The sequence below is a fragment of the Sus scrofa genome, chromosome 18, assembly GCF_054392235.1.
Source record: "Sus scrofa isolate SSC_HxYL_T2T_F1_AM1 chromosome 18, Sscrofa_HxYL_maternal_Yorkshire_Landrace_v2.0, whole genome shotgun sequence".
Taxonomy (NCBI): domain Eukaryota; kingdom Metazoa; phylum Chordata; class Mammalia; order Artiodactyla; family Suidae; genus Sus; species Sus scrofa.
This window is the reverse complement of record NC_139400.1, coordinates 51183828-51199856: the sequence shown is the minus strand read 5'-3', so window position 1 is coordinate 51199856 and position 16029 is coordinate 51183828. Positions and strand designations below refer to the sequence as shown.

Below are 16029 nucleotides of genomic sequence, written 5' to 3'. Positions count from 1 at the left end.
GTGACCTCCCCAGGCGGCCGTGTATTCCAGGGAGCTCATGTTCTCATGGTCGCCTCTGGTCAGAGTCCTCGCTTCTGCTGGCCTCTCCTCCTGCCCTTGTCTCGTCTGTGTGTGGCTTGCACAGACCCACATAGGCATTTCCCCTGAGCCCCCGACCACGGAGCTGGATGAGGACACTCTTGCTACGTGGAAGCTCAGCCAGGAGACCGTCTTCCCTTTGCTGGGCCAGGACCCTGCTGCTCCCGATGGCCTGGATCTGCCTCCTCCAACCCTGATCCTGCAAGGCCCGGGGCCGACACAGCCCTGACTGGGGACAGATGATGCAGGCCAGGGCCCAGTGCACTGACTGCTGGGAAATAGGGAGGAAGAAGAGTCCTCTTTTGGGGGTCCCACCGCAGGGTGCTGCTGGGTGTGTGTAGCGGGACAGCGCCTGTCACGGATGAGTCTGCCCACAGGCCACCAGAGAGGCGGTGTTGAGAGCCATCAAATGACAGCCAGCCTGGTGCATTCAGGCTACGCCTTCCCTCCAGGCTCTGGCCCACTGTGACTTGCCCTCAAGGGGCTCAGAGCAGCTCTGCCATTTTGCTTTGCCTGTGATTGTCAGGGGTTTCTAGAGAAACAGAACCCATAGGATATGTATGTACACACCGAGAGATTTATCTTAAGGAATTGGCTCATGGTATTGTGGGGGCTGGCCAGTCTGAAATCCATAGGTGAGCTGGCAATTTGGAAATTCAGGCCTGAGTTTGTGTTGCGGTCTTGAGTCTGAAATCTCCAGGGCAGTGCAGGCAGGCTGAAAATTCAGGAAGTACAACCCCGCCCTTACACCTTGATGTCTGCCTTTCCAAATAGTGGGCTTTGTGAGTTATCCGAAATTATAATAATAACAGCTGAAGCATATCTAGCCTAGATCCCTGCAGGGCATGATTCTAATTCTTTCACACATACACTGCACTTACAGAATCCTCCCCAAACCTTACCATTGTCTGTAGTTCAGAGATGAAGAAACCAAAGCACAGAGAGATTGAGTAACCTGCCCAAGGTCACAGAGCCAATAAATGGTGGTCCTGGGAACTGAACCCAAACAACGTGGGTCAGGAGGCCATGCTCTCAGCCACCATGCTAAGGTGTCTTTCTGCAGGAAGGGCCACCTGAGGTCTACAGGTTTTGAGAAATACCACTCTTGTCTTCCCACGGTTTGCTATGAAGAGAGGGTACCCAGCCCTCCCACTGGATTTCGGAGCCGGCCTGAGCATCAGCCACCTGGCCCCCTGTCTGATCTGCCTGGGAGGCTGTTCGTAAAGAGGGGATTGGAATTTCACTCCAAAGCTTTTTCTTTCCTTAAGGGATAGTGCTCTCAAACCGAGCACTGGAGCCACTGATTCAGTGATAATAGGAGGTATTTGCCTAGGGAACCGCATCTCTCACACAATCTGCTAATGTTCCTTTTGGCGTGGACACAGATTATTGACAAAAGGGATTCAAATTGTCCTGCCTTTCCCTGGGCTACTTGAGAAGAAGGGGAAATTCGTTTTTGAACATAACGTAAATACCGTCACAGATGTCTCCAAATATTGATTCTGGGCAGAGTTTTATATGCACATAGTAGGGGGCTCCGTAGACATTGATTAAGACAGACTACCTGATTAGAACTGTGTCTGCCACATGCTGGCTGCGTGATTGTGGGTGAGTTACTCCAGTTCTCTAAGTCACAGTTCCCTTTGTAAAGCGGAGCTCAGAATACAGCCTGTTCTAGTCCCTGTCTCTGCCGACTGCTCTGAAGACGACATGGGTTAATCCAGGTGGGGAGGTTACCACAGTGCCTGGACTGTGTACACCCTCAATGGGCCTAGCTGCTGCAACAGGCTCGACCTGGGAAAGCGAGTGAAGAACGTGGCCAGGATGGAGGAGGTCACCCTGGCCACCTGCTCCTGGTCACCCAGGCCAGAAGTGACATCGATATTTTACAGATGTTTGTGTTATGATGAAAGTCTAGTGATAATCAATACTTTAATATAAAAAACGGAGAGCTTTGCAAGGGACTTTAGAGAACGTCTAGTTTAATTCCCCTCCTCTCTTTGCCAGAAGTGAGGCTCTCCTCTAAAGGGAGGCCAGGGGAGTTCTCGTCATGGCGCAGTTGTTAACGAATCTGACTAGGAACCATGAGGTTGAGGGTTCGATCCCTGGCCTCGCTCAGTGGGTTAAGGATCCTGTGTTGCCGTGAGCTGTGGTGTAGGTCACAGACACGGCTCGGATCCCGTGTTGCTGTGGCTCTGGTGTAGGCCAGTGGCTGCAGCTCCAATTCATCCCCTAGCCTGGGAACCTCCATATGTCGCGGGAGCAGCCCAAGAAATGGCAAAAAGACAAAAATAAATAAATAAATAAATAAATAAATAAAGGGAGGCTGCACGTCTTCCCCAGATGCCTTTATTTTTATTTTTATTTTTTGGCTGTGCCCACGGCACGTGGAAGTTCCTAGGCCAGGGATCGAACCTGTGCCACAGCAGTGACAAGGCAGGATCCTTAACCCACAGAGCCATAAGGGAACTCCCAGATTTGTTTCTTTATCCATGATTGTGAACTAATCATTTGTTTGAATGTCAAAGAATCAACAGATCGTCTTTGGGAAAAGGCAAACACAAGTGAGCAGATTTGGTACTGTGGTAGTGCCAGGATTCACCTAGGGAGGGACAGCAGCCATCAGTTTAATAATAAGAACTAGTCATCATGTGACTAGTTACCTGGAGAATTCTTTCCAAGCAGATCGCACCACGGTCCATCCTGGCTCTTGATATCTGAACCTCCAGGGCAATAGACATTATCTAGACATAGATTATTTGCCTCTTAGCTACTTGGCGATAGATTGAAAACCAGAACCCAGAGTTGCTGACTTCCCAACCAGGAATCTAACTGCAAGGAAACAGTACTTCTCAGCCAGGCTCCTCTTAGTGATTTTCTCAGTAGCGGTGCTTTTAAAAATATTTTAGAAAATCCCTATCCTGGCCCTTATTAAGGACGGAGTCTATAGACCAAGGGAAGAGGATCTGAGCTCATCCAGATTTGAGAATTGTAGCCACACAGTGAGGGGAGATGACGTGCCGGGGGGACGGCAGAGTTAGGCTGCTGGTCATCTTTGTCTGGCTGTGACCGGCCCTGAGAGTTAGTAAGAGCGTCCATCCTCAGCTGCTCAAAGTGGAGGGTCCGTGAATACTGTTGGTTTGTAAACTACTGGCTACCAGCCTGTAATGAGTATAGAAATTGAGACTAAGCAAATGGAAAATTTTATGGCAATTGACAGAGTGGTTTAATGTTTGCTGAATCTCAACAAAAATGTGAACATATATTTTGTGTATCTTTATGGTTTATTTCTTTTTTCCTAGACATCTGTTTTTATTGTATTTCTCAGAAGTGTTAGTCTACAGTTGATTGATAATAACAAGGGAAAAAATCCTGGTCCTTCACCCTAGATGATGTCTGAGAGGCTCTGCTGCCTGGGTCTCTTCTCCAGACGTTCCGTGGTGGTTGGTCCAGGAAGCAGCCCGGACACTGGGTAGTTTCAGAGCTTCCCAGATGATTCTAAGGAGCAGCCAGGACTGAGAGCCACTGTGGTCCCAGAAGAGCAGCAGCAGCATTACCTGGGTGTTTGTGAGAACTGCAAACTCCTGGCTCCACCCCAGACTCACTGACTCAGAAAGTCTGGCAGTGGGATGCAGCAATCTGTGTTTTTAAAAGTCCTTAAGGTTGTTCTGATGCATGTTCAAGTCTGAGAACTATGTCCCTTGACTAAGTTCTTGAAGGTCAGGGTCGCTTCACCTCCCAGCATTGCTCAGGGTCTGGCTATTAGACACAGACATGCACCCAGTGAACACCTAGACCTGAAACCTGAACCTACTCTCTGACGGCCCAGACCCTTTCCCCTCCCAGCCTCACTGTCCCTGGTACAGGGACACCACTCAGGCTTCAGGCAGAAGAGGAGGGACAGAAATCTCTTCTCGACACCTGTAGAAAAGACAGCCTCTCTCTTCCTTCACTTTTCTCTCTGATGAGAAATCCGGTGTTGCCTAATTTTTATTTCTTCATCATTCATTCATTCATTCATTCATTTATTCATTTATTCCATCATTTTTTTTTTTTGAACCGAAGCAGTTTGAGCTCTCTCTGCACACAGGTGCAGTGTGGGTGCTGGGGACAGAGTCAAAGAGAAGGGGCAGATGGGCAGGGGATTGGGGGTGGGCTGGGGCACGGCACCTTCTCCGTCCTGGTTCTGGCACTTGCTCTCAGTGTGACTCCAAGCAAAGCACACTCTTACTCTTATTTATAAAACAGGTAAAAGTTTGGATTAGGTGAACTATGAGGGCTCTTCCAGCTCTAGGGACTTAGGTTTCTAAAGAAGGATTAAGGCAGAATGCTGGGCTTCAGGCCTACGGTGAGATCTCCATCACTGTGGGGTGGGTGGGAGACGATGGATGATCTAATAAAGAATGCGGGAGATGAACCAACAAAGGAACATGAGGATGAGTGTGAAGTCTTCCTGTGGGGCCAGAGGTGGTGTGCTTGTGTGTGCGCGTGTGCAATCCTGAGGCTAAAGCAATGGGGACACTTCAAGCCCTGTGTCTCTGCTGTCCCGCCCCCGGCCCTCCTGCCTCACAGGCAGAGACTTCTCAGCAGTCGGGGATATCGGCGCACAGGAGAGCTGGGCCAGGACCAACCCGCTACGTTTCCCAGCCTCATTTCCTGTCTGGGCCAGGAGCACCCTATGCAGCTGTCCCACAGCTGGGTACCCAGCCTCTGCTTGGATAGCTCCTCTTCTTCAACCACCCAGGTCCCACCAGTCTTTGAGGACTCCTTCCTCCAGGCTGCCTTCCGGGATCATTCCAGGCCCCAGGGGTCTCCCCACTCCTGTGCTTCCCCCGAGGGTCAGCCTCATACTCTAGCCCTGGCTCTCTCCCCAGCTTGGTTCCTTCTCACTCTCACCCATGGGTATTCATAAATGCTAAATTAAAAAATGATGTTTCATAACATAAGAAACACCCAAATACATGATCATTACTACAAAATAAAAATAAGAGAGACAAGCAGCCCCCTTGGCCATCCCAGTTCCATCAACCTCCCCAGAGAACACTTTTTCTCAGTTTCCTGAGTTCTTTTTCACATCAAATTTTGCCTTTACATTTAAATTTTTGTACTTCTATTTTTTGTGAGGTCGTTTACACAAATGTCACATTGCACAGATGCACTTTCACTTAATGACATGTCTTAGAGATCTTTCAGTATCAGCCCTTATATGTTATGTGTCATTTATATATGTCATCTGTGTGTCAGCTATGGCATAAATATGGCATAAAGTACCTCTTACAGTATCGGCAGCCCTGGGTACCAGAGTGGGGTACAGGGCCATCCAGACTTTCCCAGTTATCGTCCTGACTGCAGAGAACCCTTTTGCCCCTGCCTCTTTGTGTAACATGTGTGAGTATTTCCCTGGGGTACAAACCCAGACGTGGGATTGCTGAACTGGAGGATACATTTTTTAATCAATGTGTTAAATTGTCCTCCAAATTGCTGGCTTCATGGCCCCTGAGACCTGAACATGTCCTACCCGTGTCTGTAGCCGTTATTATCAATCTTCATTTTGTCAGTTTGATAAACAGGAAGGCCAAGCTCATTCTGGCTTTAATTTGCATTTCCCTGATTACTCATGAGGCTGACCATGTCTTCTTATGGCTATTAGCCATTTACAGCGATAACACTCACTGAATGAATTAGGAGCTGAGTAAAGATACCACGAAGAGAGAAGAAGTTTGACGCGGTTTGAGGCAGATGGCTCTGTGAGGTTCCGGGTCACTGGGCTGGTCCAGGAGGGGTGCTCATAGGATCTGGCGGGGGTGCAGGGGGAGGAAGGTGTTTCTGACATTTCAAACAATAGAGTCACAGAGTCCATCAGAAGTGACAAGGCTGGGAATCGAATCCAAGCCTTCCTCAGTTTGTGAGGTCTCACCCTAACTGGGGGGTCCCTTACTAGGGGGTCTGTCACTATCTGGACTCCGAGTCTGTGGGTAGCAAGGATTGCAGTCTTTTGGATAAAATTTGTCTTGCTTATCCCTGCTGCAAACTACCCCACATATGATGGTTGAGATGACAGCAATCATTGGTTTTCCGATACTTCTACAATTTGAGGAGGGCTCAGGGGGGACAGCTCAGTTGTCAATGGCCAGCTCCATGTGTTGTCTGTTGGGGCTGGAACATTCAGGAAGGCTTCTTCACTGGCACAGCTGGAGCCAAGTTCAGGATGGCTGGACCAGCTGGGGCGTGGATGAACCTCGCTCTGCATGGCTTTTCCAAGTGGCTTAGTTGAGGTTTCCTCACAGCATGGTGATTTCAGGGAAGTGACATTTTTACATGGCCATTGGCTCCCCTCAGAATGCATGGAAGCTGCCAAGTCTTCTTAATGCCTGGCCCTGGAAGCCCCAGAATGTCACTGAAGCTTCATTCCGCAGGCTAAAGCAGTCCCAGGGCCTGGGGCGGGGAAGTAGGTTTCACCTCTTGGTGGAGGAGCGGCAAGGGCTTATTGCAAAAGAGTGTGTAGATTGAGAGAGATTATTGTATCCTCTGGAAACACAATCTACTACACAATTAAAATCCTCTCAAAACAGATTGAGAAAAAAGAGAATGTATAAGGACCTGGGGTCCTTATATAAAACCTGAGGCCAGGAAATGCAGCCAAGGGAAGGAAGGCCTGGATGGGAAAACCCATCAATAACTCAGACTGCATCCTCCCAGCTCCGAGGCCTCCCCTGCTCACCAGTTTCTCTTTGCTTTTCTGTGTTCATGGGCTCAATGAGGCTGGCTTGGGATAGTGCCCTCAGCCCCCAAGGCCTCAGCTTCCCCAGTTTTTGTGAATCCCAGTTCCAAGCTTCAGATTCTAGAGCTTGGTCTAGACTCTGCCGAGGTCTGACGGGTCTAGCCTAGGGCAGGTTTCCTCCAAATGTGGCAAATGAGGCTCAGATACTTTGAAGGTGTTTTCCATGCCAGAGAGCAGCAAAGCCAAGTTGCCAGGAGCCTCCATCTGATCCAGAGCCAGGCTCACTCCCACCTGCCCCTGAGCACTGCCCCTCTTCTCTGCCAGCCCCTAGAGACCTGACAGCCAGGCCTCCGGCTGATCAACAGCCTTCTCTGGTCCCCGCTGGCTTGCTGGCTTGCTCACTCAGAAGGGGCAACATCCTGCTACGCAGGGTGGCTGGGGGGCCACTTGGGGATGTGATTCATCTCAAGTGAAGCCTTCAATCATCCCAGCAGGCTTTCTGCCTTCCGACTCTAGCTCCAGCGTGGGCTGGGAACTCAGAGTTTCGGAGGTGAGATGCCAAAGGGAGCAGCCAGTAATGCTCACTTCGGATCCCCCTCAGTGAAGGCAATTCATTTTTCTGGCAGCTCTGATGAGAAGGCTTGTTATATCTCCCTGGGGTGCAGCTGCCTGGCTGGGATGGGACTCTCCCCAGTCACCTCTGCCCCCACTCCCTCCCAAACAGTCTGTGCAAAAACCTGTTTTGGGCCCCAGAGTCATCAGTGCCACTTTCTCAGCCCTACCTGCTCCAGGTTTCCAGACCCTTCCTCTTCTCTGCAGGCCCTTTGCTGATGTAACCCCATAGCCTGAAATGTCCCCTTCCCTGGACTCTATTTAAATATATCCTTCCCAGCCTCCAAGGCTTGCTGCAAAGTTCACTTCCTCCATGATGCCTTCTTCAGGCTCCCATGAGGACTGCATTTATTTTCCTTTAAACACCTGTCTCTTTCTTTTTTTCCTGGTCTTTTGGCCATGGCACAAGGAGGTTTCCAGGCTAGGGGTCAAATTGGAGCTGCAGCTGCCAGCCGATACCACAGCCACAGCCACATGGGATCTGAGCCGTGTCTGCAACCTACACCACAGCTCTTGGCACTGCTGGATCCTTAACCCACTGAGCGAGGCCAGGGATCGAACTTGCATCTGCATGGATACCAGTCAGGTTTGTTACCACTGAGCCATGACGGGAACTCTTGGATATCTCTCTTTCCAACTTGGATCGCTGGGATTTTGGACACAGGCAGCAAGGCCTGGCATATCTTCCTAACACATCATTTAGTCATTCAGCCACTACCCTGTGCCAGGAAGGATCGCACACACACTTTTATGGACTGAGTGTTTGTCCTCCCCAAATTGAAGCCCTAACCCCGAGGATGATGGTGATTAGATTTAGATGAGGTCCTGAGTGTGGGGCCCCCACTGTGGGTTAGTATCCTACTACGTAACTACTCCTATCTGCTCACAGCACTGTGATACTTAGATGAGATACGACACAGATGCCTAAGAACAGAGCTGAACGTACAGTGAACTTTCAGAAAGGATTACTGTTTATTTTCCACTTGGCAAGCTTCAGTGCTTCATGGAGCTTTTCATGAGAAAGGCTTTCCCGGTGCAGTTTATTGACCTGGAGTCCACACTGCGGCTATGCAGCAAAAGTCAACTGGGAAAGGCCAGGTGCTCTTCATGAAAGCTTCTCTTTCCAAGGCCCAGCATTCAGGAGACAGATGCCTGGGATGACGGCTGGGCTCTCCCTTCCCTCGGGGGCTCCCAATGGCCTGGAGACTAAGTGCAAACTCCTCTTCTGTGCCTTCAAGGGGGATCAGGGAATTCTCTCTTGGCAGAGGGCACGCAAAGTCGTGGTGGTGTGACCACTGCAGTTTCTGTGTTTCTCAAGGGCTGATGTGGAGTGAGGGTGAGGGAGCAAATTTTGGGAATCTCGTCTTTTGCTCTGGCCCCTAAATGCCAGTAACACCCCTTGGGCATTTTTCCAATGAAAAACAGCCTCTTGGATGGGGCAGTGGCCTTCCAAGTTGAAGACCATGGATGGAGAACTGTAATGGCACACTGGATGGTGACGGCATGGTGGCTGGATGCACGGAGGAGCAGAGGAAGCAGGGCCTGGAGAGGTGGGCAGGACAAGAAAGGGGATGTGACTATGAGCCAGGAAAGGAGCTGTGTCGCTGTCCTGACTCAGGTGCTCCATGGACTCTCAGAACAAAAGCAACAGCCTTATCCCAATGGGGCTCCCCAGGGCTGGGCAGGAGGGCTTTCCCTCTTCCTCCAGGGGCAGCTCCTTAAATGCCAGTAACACTCCTTGGGCATTTTTCCAATGAAAAACAGCCTCCTGGAGGGAGCAGTGGCCTTCCAAGTTGAGGACCATGGATGGGGTCGCCCTCCCCCTCGCTGCTATCGAGGGCTGACACAGTGGGTGTCAGCCAGTGAGTCAGGGCAAAGCAGGTAGGCAAGATGCAAGGACGCCGGGGATGCGGGTGCTCCAGTGCTTGCTCTTGGACCTGGGGATGCTTTCTACCCCTTAAGTGTTATTACATGTTTACATGTGACCTGTTTACATTTAATATCTTTTTTTTTTTTTTTGTCTTTTTGTTGTTGTTGTTGCTATTTCTTGGGCCGCTCCCGCGGCATATGGAGGTTCCCAGGCTAGGGGTCGAATCGGAGCTGTAGCCACCAGCCTACGCCAGAGCCACAGCAACGCGGGATCCGAGCCACGTCTGCAACCTACACCACAGCTCACGGCAACGCCGGATCGTTAACCCACAGAGCAAGGGCAGGGACCGAACCCGCAACCTCATGGTTCCTAGTCGGATTCGTTAACCACTGTGCCACAACGGGAACTCCTAATATCGTTTTTAAAAACAATTTCAGAAGTTCCCTGGTGGCCCAGCAGGTTAAGGATCTGGTATTGTCACTTCTGTGGCTCAGGCTGCCACTGTGGTGCGGATTCAATCCCTGGCTTGATAACTTCCACGTGCTGTGGGTGTGGACATAAAAAGTAAAATAAAAAATAAAAAATAAAAAATAAAAATAATTTCAAATTGCAGAAGCATTGCAAGAAAAGCACAAAGAGATCCCTCATATGCTTCATCCAGATTCATCAATTGTCAACATTCTGTCATGTTAATGTTACCATTCATTCCTGTGTGTACACACACACACACACACCCACACACACACATACATACACATGGCTGCATTACATGTTACATGTATATATACATGCTAACATGCATTATGCCCTGAATACTACAGCGCCTTTTATAACCACAGTACAATGATTAAAATCACGGAACATTAGTAACACAGTCATAGTGCTATTAGCCAATCTGGGAGTTCCATGGCACATTTTTACCACTTGTTTCAATAATGTCCTTTGTAGCTACTTTTCCCCATCCAGGATCCAAGCCAGGGTCATGTGTTGCATTTACCAGTTGCGTCTTTGTTCTCAGCCTTCTCTAGTCGTTCGTGACCTTGATGCCTTTGTAGAGCCTAGGTCCATTATTTCGTAGGATGCACCCCCCCAGTTGGAATGGTGTGATGTTTCCTCATGGTTAGATTCAGAAAAATAAAGTCTCTTTTAAAAGAAAGGTATTGAGTTGTTGACGGCTAGGAGTCTAGGAAACAGAGGGAGCCTCAAGGAAGAGGTTTCAGAGTCCAGCTAACCAGGTTTTGAGTCTCAGCTCTGTCACCTCGGTTATTCGCGCATTCATTTGCACCTTCAGGAAGTTCTATTGAACACCTGTTACGAATCAGCCACTGTTCTAGTCACCTGGAATACGTCAGCAAACGAAAGGCAAAATCCTTGTCCTCGCAGAGCGCAGGGAGATGATTAGTGGCCCCTGTGGCCTCTGAATGTGATCATTTTTGGAAATAGGGTTTTGTAGATGCCATTTAGACACAGACTTCAAGATCACCCTGGATCATGAGGATGGGACCTAAGTCCAACAACGACCGTCCTTATAAGAGACAGAAAAGAAAACCCAGGCACGCAGAGGGAAAAGCCATGTGATGACAGAGGCACGGACTGGAGTTATGCTGCCACCAGCCTGGAGCCATCAGGACCCGGGAGAAGCCTTTGGAGGGGGCACAGCTCTGCTGGCACCTTGATAGTGGATTCTGCCCTCCACAACTGTGAGGAAACAAGTTTCTGTTGTCTTACACCACCAAGTTCATGGTAATTTGTCCCAGCAGTCCCAGGAAACCTGGAGGTTCCATCATGGTCATGATGACACAGGGGTTGCGGGTACGTGGGCAGGTCACTCGCCAGCTGTGTGAGTTTCAGCCAATTTTTTATTAGCACTATGCTCTAACCAACTGAGCTAACCAGCTGCCATACAGCCAATTTCTTGATGTCACCAACTTTTAGTTGCCTTGTCTGTAAAGCCCGAACAATGGCACCTAGCTCAAGTGGAAATTGATCATGGAGAGTCAGTGCCTGGCACATAGTAGGTGTTTCTTAACTGACAATTGCTACTACTTTCACCACTTGAAAGCAATGTTTGCCTGGAAAATCCTTGCTGGGCAGGTAGTGGGGACCAACTCCATCTGATGAGATTCCCGCTCCCTGGCGGGGGCACAGAGCTCTAGAAGGTTCTGTCGCTTTAAGCAGCTGAAAAGGGGGAAAAATCTGCCTCTGCAGTGCCCCAGCTCAGAACACTTAAAGCAACTCCCTTTTGTGTTTTCAGGCAGGCCTCAGCGTGCCCCTGCTGCTCTGACTAGGAGTTCAATGTCTAGGAAGAGTTGATTAATTGGGTGCTAGTAATTGCTTTGGGCTGTTGGGTTGGGGAGGTCACAGCTTTGGGGGGATGGAATGCTCTGTGTGTGGGATGCACACAGCAAGGTGGCTGCAGCCCTGAGCTGGGAGCCAGGCATGGTTCCTCTTTCCTGTGCTCGTGCACGTGTGTGTGTGTGTGTGTGTGTGTGTGTGTGCATGGGAGGGTGGGGGCGGTGAGGGAGAGAGAATTCCAACTCTCTGTTCCCTGGGCCTCTGACAGGACAATGTGGAATATTCTGGTTTTCAGCAAGGTGGGGCCATCACCTGGAGAGCCTGCAGGTGAGATGTGACAGGTAGAACTAGCAGGTAGAACTTGGCTTTTTAGGCTCCAAGAGCCCCGGCTTCTTTTATGTACCTCTTGATCATGGTGTAGCCAGTAATTGGGCCAGAGCCATAGTCACTGGCAGGCCTGAGGCAGAGAGTGCTGGGTCCTGCTCTAAGGTGGGGCCCGGACCCCAAGGCCTCTCTCAGGCCCACCTGGTGCCAGGACCCGTGTTAGTGCTCAAACAGTCGCTCCTCCCTGAGAAAAACTGCTGCAAAGGGAGGATAAATTTAGGATTTTAGTTTCCCAGAAGCCCAGAAGCAGGGCTCAGCCTGGCATCTCCTGCTATTTTTCAGTTACGTAATGTAATTCTACCTTGAATTTGCATAGCCTTTTTTCTTCTTTGAAGCCCTGTCACATCAACCCTTTCAATGCCAGTACCTCTTCCCGCAGTGTATCAGCCAAAGCCGCCTTCTCTTTTCCCAAATGGTCAACAGAGGCCCCTCAGCAGTCAGAGGAGCCCCGGGTCCACTGGGCCATTGGCTCAGACAGCCCCACACCAACAGAAACACACCTCAGAGTTGATGGGGTCCATTTCTCCCTAATCCCCTTCACCCCGTGGTATGGACAGTGCTTGGGCCCAGAGAGCCTGAGCCTGGAGCAGGGGGCACTCTGCGGCCGGAAGGTGGGACTCCCACCAGGGCTGCAGCCAGGGCAGAACTGCTCCTGCTGCCTAGGTGGCTTCAAGGGACCCAGCAGTTCCCACACAGCCTGAGCACTGAAAGCCCACAAGTGCTGGATGTGGTTTTAATTTATCTGCAGGTGCATCGCTCTCCTGGAGGCAGGAGGAGGGGTACACAATCTCTTTTTATTAATTTGGGCCTTCTTTACAAAGCCCTCTGCGCTGAGGCCCCAGGCTGAGGGGGTTCTAATCTTCCTTCTCCACTGTTCTTCCTCAGTCTGAAGCCCAGGGTGAGCCCAGCTGCCTCCGTCCCCTCTGCAGGCACCTGTCCCCTCTCCCTGCAGCCCCCTGCTTCCTTCCTTGGTGGGCAGCGCTTTGATAGCACCGCTGAGGCCAGTCTTAGGCCCGGGTGTGGTGGCACCGCAGCGGCAGCCAGAGGCCCAGACAGAGACGTGGCCTCTGGGGCGTTGCCCTCACACACACCCCCCCCCCCACAGAGGCCTTGAAGGCTAAGTCCGATCATGTTCCTCTGCTCCAGTGCCTAAAAGGGCTCTCACGTCACAGAGGAAGGGCCCAGCCTTCCAGTGACCCACAATGCTCTCCATACACACGGACAAGTGCATGCACGCGCGCGCGCGCACACACACACACACACCTGCATACCCTGTACCTGGAACCTGTCAAGTGTTCTCCCTTCTTAGGGTCATTATACCTGCTGTTCCCTCTGCCTGGAAGGCACCTGCCTCCACCTGCGTGGCTCCCTCCCTCACCTCCTGCCTCAAGTGTCACCTCACCAGGAGCCACACTGGCTGGCCTGCAGTGGACACTGCTGTGCCCCACTTAGGTCCCTTGCCTTTAAGCTGGCGCACCATGGAGATGAGAGGAGTGGAGAGGCCTCAGATGCTCAGAGGAGATTCCGGGTAACACCTTCCTACTACTACCTCAGATGAGGGAGGGCCTGGCCCACTCTACTCAAGGCTGCTCAGCTGATGACAGGTTCAGCTGGGCTGGAATGCAGGCTTCCTACCTCTGGACTCAAACCCCAGGCCAGAGGGTGAGCACCCAGCTTCACAGCCTCAGGCTGCCCCCTTCTCCTGGAGTCTTGGTTTTTCCCTCCCGTGAATGGAGTGGCTGACTCCATGGCCTGCAGGGGCTCTGCCTGCCCTGGGACTGCCCCTCCTGCCAGCTCCTGAGAAGGGCAGGTGGCTAGCGGGAGAGCCACGTCTGGTGCCTTCTCCCAAGCTTGGGCTTCTGTCACAACTTTCCCCTCTCCCCACCCTCCCCTCCAGTACTGCAATGCAGGAACAAGGGACATTATTTGACCATCTGAAAGCCAAACGCTGGGCTCTCTTAATGGATTTCAGAAGCTTTCTGCCTTTGCTGCTACAGTAGAAAAACACTTCCTTCTTTGTGGTGCTGAAGGAAAAACAAGCAATCATTCCTTGTGAGGTCCAAAATGGACACTATGACTCGGGTGGGGGAGGCGGAGCGAGTAATTGACTGGCCTGCAGAATTGACGGTGAACTCCTTTCTCGGATCCAGAGTTATCTTTACAAAGAGAAACCCATTGTCTTCTTCTCAGCGTATTGGGTAGGCTACCAACAGCAGAAGTGGATGTCTCCCTTAAATACAGCTATGCACACCCCCAGTCTGTGGCCCCCGTCAGGTCTCAGCTGGGCTGGCTTCTCCTGCAGAGGTGGCTGCATCTGCACAGTAAGGATTTCCAGACTATGCTCCCTCCGGGATGCCTCTGACCCTTGCTCCACCGCAGCCAGAGAAGCATGTCACTCTCCTCTGCTCCTGCCATTACCCCCTTCCCAGAGAAGAGGCGTCAGGAGTCCTGACATGCCAGACCCTATTTACCCAGACCCTTCCTGCCTCTCCAGCCTCTTATTCATTGGGCCAGCACCCACCAGCCGCCCAGCCTTGCTGATCAGGGGGCCCCACCCCTGCTCAACTCCCCGCTGCCTTTGATCACACCAGTCTCTCCGCCAGGATGATCCGCCCTCTCCCCACTGCCCCACCCCAAGTTCTCACTCCCTAGCCCCGTCCCCCTGCTTGTGGCAACACCCCCCTCCCCAAGCCCACACGAGCCCCTGCAGGAGCCCTTGATGACTCTCCCAGTGGTTGGTGCTCATTTCCCTCTCTGCCATTGCTCTCCTGGCTTTGCCCCCTCTCACGGGCAGCTGGCCACACCCACGTTACACCCCCACCCCCACCCCCAGCCTAAGCATCCTGGCCCTTAGGACTAAAGGGAAGGCCAGAAGATACCTCCTCTAGATCAACTTCCCACTGACTGCTGGGATGCAGGAGCCCCTTTTCATGCTTAGGGAGCTGTCAGCCTCTGCTTGCACAGCCCATGGTGATGGCGAGCTCACTCCCTTCCCCCAACACTGATGCTCACACTTGCCCACCAGCCTCAACAGATAAATGTGCTGCCTCCCAAAGGAGGACTCCTGCCACCTGAGCCCCTCCTGTTTCCCCAGACATACCCACACCCATGGGAGTGCTAGCTGGGCAGGAGGTTGTTGCCTTGTCTTGCCATGGCTGGGGGTAGGGGGTGGGGTGGGACCTCAGCCAACTTACTGATTCAGATTACTGAATCTGAGTCCATGTGTCAAGGCACTGTGAGGCTGAACAATACCAAAACTTTGGAGTTTGGAGTAGAGAAAGGCTTATTACAGGGCTATGCAAGGAGACAGGAGGCTCATGCCTTAAAAAAAAACCCCAAACTCCTTAAAGACTTTCAGCAAAGCCCTCTTATAGGAAAGGTGAGAGAGGGGCGTGGTTGATTGCTGCAAACTTCTTGGTGTCAGGATCCTTTGTTCCTGCAACTGTCCACTAGGTCAGATCACATGTTCCTGTAACCATCAAACTAAATGTTATTCTCTGTCCTGCACCTTTTTAATCTAAAGGTATACTATACAAGAAAGGGAAGCGGGAGGCATTAAGTTCTGTCTCCATGCCTCCTTGCAACTATTAACAAATCACATAAGCAAAGCGACATTACTGGCCCTCGTTTTACTTGTTCAAGGTTCCAAGCATTGACTTTCACCTTCTGAGATCTAGACCTTGGCTAAGAGGAGGGGGGCCGTGCAGGCCGGTTGCCCTGCCCGGGAGCATTAGTCCAACACCCAGTCTGAGTCCTCTCACCACTGCCCAGGCCCAACTGAAGAGGCAAATCTCAACCCAGGACCAGGCCCCCAAACGCTGCCCAAGCTGTCATCACTGCGGGAGCAGGGCGCCCTGGACTGCCATTGCCACCATCGCGGAGGAGGGGCCTTGCCCAGCCAGTTGGGGGCCGCGGGGAGGGCTCTGGAACTCTGCAGGACACAGCCCTCAGCCCAGCTTACCCACCACCACCGCCGGAGGCCAGGGGACCTGCAAGGCCCCGAGAGAAGGCTGCGAACTGCTTCTCACCCCACACCGGTGAGGAGCATCGCGAGAGCGGCTGCGACTGG

The 16029-nt window shown here is 51.6% G+C and overlaps 1 long non-coding RNA gene across 1 annotated transcript; it reads right to left on the bottom strand.

Moving 5' to 3' along the window:
• Positions 1 to 8364: 8364 nt before the first annotated feature.
• On the bottom strand, positions 8365 to 16011 carry LOC146395037 (uncharacterized). The gene is made up of 2 exons (XR_014834338.1): positions 15922 to 16011; positions 8365 to 8953 (listed from the first exon to the last, which is right to left on the bottom strand). It is a non-coding gene; the product is annotated as an uncharacterized LOC146395037 (long non-coding RNA).
• Between the last annotated feature and the right edge of the window lie 18 nt (positions 16012 to 16029).